Source organism: Engraulis encrasicolus, chromosome 19, assembly GCF_034702125.1.
Source record: "Engraulis encrasicolus isolate BLACKSEA-1 chromosome 19, IST_EnEncr_1.0, whole genome shotgun sequence".
In the NCBI taxonomy this organism is placed as follows: Eukaryota; Metazoa; Chordata; class Actinopteri; order Clupeiformes; family Engraulidae; genus Engraulis; species Engraulis encrasicolus.
In genome coordinates this window covers 51,891,176-51,896,175 of record NC_085875.1, presented here as the reverse complement: position 1 = coordinate 51,896,175, position 5,000 = coordinate 51,891,176, and the positions used below count along the sequence as shown (strand labels likewise).

At 45.7% G+C, this 5,000-nt stretch overlaps 1 protein-coding gene across 1 annotated transcript in view; it reads right to left on the bottom strand.

Annotated features, from left to right (window-relative positions):
• The window catches only part of sntg2 (syntrophin, gamma 2), a 118,331-nt gene that overhangs the window by 63,883 nt on the left and 49,448 nt on the right, over positions 1-5,000 (bottom strand). The window lies entirely within an intron of this gene.

Sequence of the window (5,000 nt, the reverse complement as noted above, 5' to 3'; positions counted from 1 at the left end):
TACCGCACTATGCTGCACAGAGCCACGTGGTGCCTATAGCTTGGGGGGATAGTCAGTCCACACACACACACTACCAAAAAAACACAGTGTTCATTCAGCACAAATACACTCCACAAGGTGTTAAATGGTCTCTCTGAGTGTTGAATTAACACTGTACTTTTTTCACCGTATAGGCTGTCCAGACAGCCAGCCAGCCGGCCGGCGCGTGCTGTATACAGAGAGTGAGAGCAGCCAGGAGTAAGTGCTCGAGTCGTTAATCTTACAAGGGCGTATTCATCAGGAATACCTTCGCTTACCTAATAGACTGTGTCAGGCACCTGCCTTGTCAAAGGCACTATTTTTTTCCCCACTTCTTTCGTTGCAGAGAAGAGAGCCAAAATAGTGTGTGGCGGGTGGGCGATGGCTCTGCAATAACCACCGCCGGGGAAGCTGACAAGGAGGGATGGGAAAAGGGATCAGTTGTCCCGGGCCCAGGGTGATAGGGGGGCCCAGAACTGGGTCCTCATTGTATTGTATGTATTGGGTGGGAGGGCCTTTTCAGATGACTTTGCCAGGTGGGGGCGGAGACAAAGAGATTAGTTGCCCAGGGCACAGGGGGGCCCTGAACTGGGTCCTCATTCCGTTGTTTGTATTGGGTGGGGGTAGGGGGCCCTTTGAGATGACTTTGTCCTGGGCCCAGCCAAAGCTGCCAGCGGCCTGTGAACTGAGTCTTCATTCCATTGTATGGACTAGGATAAAGAAGCAGGCTGGGCATTTTCTGTCAAGACCAGTCTGCCAAACATTGAGAGAGACGATGAGGCCTGTGACAACAGTGACCTATTACAAGCTATTTTATTATTTAAATCTGACTCAGAGAGGTCAGCTGTAGCAGCATGAGGACTGATACCCCTGCACTGAGGGGAGGAACAGCCCAAAATCATCACCGGTCCACTAGGCAAATGCCCTGTATGTCCTATGGCCAATCCATCCCTGGTTCTATGTCTTTCAGATGACTTTGTCTCGGGCCCAGCCAAAGCTGCCAGCGGCCCTGCACACTGCCATCAGGTTGGCTGCTGTGCCCTATTAAGCCGATCGCAGCTTGTTTATTAGCTCCGGCTTCTCCAGGTTAGGCATGTGTCAGTGTAGATTTGTTCAAACAACGCGTACAGATGAGCCTGCTAGCCCACACCCAAATTTGGAAGGGGAGCTTAAGGACAACATTCATTCCATTACGTTTGACGGCGAAACGGCAGTTTGGTTCAATGCCACCGGGATGGATGAGACTGGAGTGAGAGGCAAACTCGGTGCACATGAGTGTGTGTGCGTGCGTGCGTGCGTGCGTGCGTGCGTGCGTGCGTGCGTGCGTGCGTGCGTGCGTGCGTGCGTGCGTGCGTGCGTGCGTGCGTGCATGCTCTCAGCATCCAGGGGCCCCATCTGTTGGATAATAATGCAAGTGAAAATGCTGTTGTAGTCTATGACTAGACTTTACAACCACAGTGCTACACATTACTACACACCACAGTACTACAACATTACACGTATTACTACAAAATTACTCATAATCCATTACGACTTGGTCATTGCCATTCTAGTAACAGCAAAATCATAATGGGGCAATGTCTGAATCTTAACGCATTAAAGATCCAGCGTGTGTGCTTTTTAGGTGTTCCTTATTAATAGTGATGGGTTCTGTTTTCCCTATTCTGATATGTTTCTTTCCCAAAAAATCCATATCAACACAGCTTATCCCATACCGAAACGGGGACGCACTACCGTGTACATGCTTTTCAGTTTGTTGCTGTTGAATTTTTATCACTAGCCTAACAATGTTGCAAACACCATTTCCATATTGCCACTTGGATATTGTGACTTTGGATATTAAAGAACAATATTCACTCCATTAAAAACATTATAGAGTGAGCGTGCTCCCAGGACACAGGAGGGCCAGCCCCTTTGCTCAGCACAAGACGAAAGTAACGAACATAACAATGTACAGTGGTTCCCAAACTTTTTCAGTGGGGACCCCCTTTTGGACTTAAAAACATTAACATTAATATTGTTATACAGTTAATATTGTTATATTTAATATTGCTCAAAATCCACAAGACAGCAAATACATAATTAACCAGCATACAAGTCCCTTTTGTCTGCAACAACCCCTTCAGTACCTCTGTGACCCCCCCCATTGGGGTCCTGACCCCCATTTTGGGAACCACTGATGTAAGGCGATGAAAAATGGGATAAAGAGCCCTTGTGAGGTATTTGATATACAGTTGTGCGATACACTCTTCTGATCGAAAAAGGCCTCAGGAGAACCATACAAGATATACAAGCTACTCAACTGCATTTCAGCCTTTAGGAAGCGTACTGTATACTGCGGAGGGTTAACCTGTCCCAAAGCAGATTAAAAAGCAGTTTGTTGACCCAGTCAAGGGAGACGTACAGAATGTATATTTAATAGGATCGCTGTGCACTGTACTACAGTAGCAGCTGCTGTGAAGCAAGAAGCAACATCCCTGGTGAACACATACGTACGTAGTACGTATATGGTTATTGCTACACTGCAACATATTGCAGCATGGGCAGTCATGGGTAAGCGGTTAGGGCGTCAGATGTATAGGCCAAAGGTTGCCGGTTCGACTCCTGACGCCCCAGGATGGTCGGGGGGAGTAATTAACCAGTGCTTTCCCCCATCCTCTTCCATGACTGAGGTATCCTGAGCATGGTACCGTCCCATCGCACTGCTCCCTTTCAGGTGCCATTGCAGTCTGCACTTGCGTGCTGTGGAGTGCTGTATCACAATGATAATGGGAGTTGGAGTTTCCCAATTGGGCTTTCACTTTGGGGATTTCACATACAAGCTGATGCCTCAACGACCATCTTGTAAAAGCAGGGCTGCCTTGCAAGTTAATTATTAGATGTACTTTTACTGTAAATGTAACATTGTGTACATACTAACACAAGAGATTTAATAGATCTATCCACCTGTTCAAAAGCTATCGCAGAAAAAGAAAAAATCGGACGGCTAATCTGACGGATTGACGGACAGACACATGGACAGACAGGTGGATGGATGGATGGATGGATGGATGGATGGATGGATGGTGCATGAACGCTGATGCACGGATGCATGTATAGATGGATCATGGCAATACAATACAATAAAAAACAATATAATACAACACAACATGTATTTATATATTGCAGTATCACAACAATGAAGTTGACATGAAGTGCTTTCAAAATACACATATACACATTGCCACATTCACACACCAGCTGTGGAGGATGCCATACACCGGCAATTGTCCTGGGTTCACGCGAGAAACACGCACGCACGCACGCACACAGACACACACACACACACACACACACACACACACACACACACACACACACACACACACACACACACACACACACACACACACACACACACACACACACACAAATAATAGTCCCCAAAAAAGATCACTCTGAAAGTGATCTTAACATAGCCTAATTTCATAACATGAAACAGCATTATGCCTCTGGGCTGCACCTTCAGTCGGAGAAGGCTTACAAATATCAGCACAAACCACAGCACTACTATAGAATGCTACCATACACTGCAGAAATAGCAAAACAATAGCAATATGATTTGTATAGCACAATATCATACATAACTGTCATTCAATGTGCTTGAGAGGAAAGAAAGAGAAGAAAGAAAGAAAATATTACACATAATAGAAAATATAGTGTAGAAGTATTATAGAGAATTAAAGGCCAAAGGCAGATGAAAATAAAGCTGTTTTTAATATCTTTGTGAAACATGGTATTGTTGGGGCAGTTCTAGTGTAGTGCAGAGACTATGGTAGGATGAGACACTATTGCCAGATTGGGCGGTTTCCAAATGCTCTTTTGGGTGGGTTTTTCTGCAGACGAATGGCCATAGAAATCAATAGAATTTAGTTCAAATTGGGCAGTATTCGGCACTTCCAGGCGGCTTTTTCGATATTTCGTGAGCTTAGAATTATAAGGTTCTATCTCCGTTTAGGGTAGTTCTGAGATATTGAGCATCAAAGTTTTTACATCCCACACGTTTTGTGAGATGGAACCTTTTTATTTTATTAATAACAATGTGAAATAATATTTTTTTTACAAAAATAACACCACACAGGCATTAATAAACATGTATTGGGTCAGATTATGTCAAAAACTCAATTTCGACCAGAAATGGAGATAGAACCTTATAATTCTCAGCTCACGATTTGTTGCACTTGAAATCATCAGTCTCATCTGTCATCCCTGGCTACTAAAGCTGGGCTTACACTGTGCGACTTTTGCCCCGATGTTGCCCCGATTTGGCACTCGCACGACTTTTTGAGAGTCGGGCCGATTTCTTGCTCAATCGCAGGTCAATCGTGAGTCTCACATCGTGCAGTGTACATGGGGTAACGACAAGCGATTTCGCCTCACGATCGTGCAATCGCAGGGTCGCAAGACGGTTTGAAATTCTGGTCGTGGCTTGTGCGTAAATCGCACAGTTAAAGCAGTGCTACGACCCGATTTGACACTTCACATGCACAAATGAATAGGGCCGTGCGATTCGCTGTTGACCGCGACCTCATCTCCACCTCAGGTGTGCATGTTCCCTCCTCTGCAGACCGGGGAAACATGCCTGTCGCGTCGTACGGTGGAAGCATTTCGGTCGCATCCGACTGTCGGCTCGTGTAGTGCGAGGACGTGAGTCGTGAACTTTGAACTTTTAAACAGTGAGATTCCATCGTGCAGTGTGAGCAGAAGCTTAAGACACACGAGTGAAAATATCACACAGTGTATGCCCGGCTTAAGGCCAATGCTGCTCTCTCTCATTATCCAGCCCTGTTCATATCATCTCATCTCGTCTCATCTCGTCTCGTCATGTACGGTACGTCGTGAAGGTAAGTATGGTAAGCCTCAGCTTCCTGTTTCTTATTTACCCTGCCATGCTAATGCTGTATTTACAACCCGATTCTGTCACAGCAGAGTGTCGTCAGTCT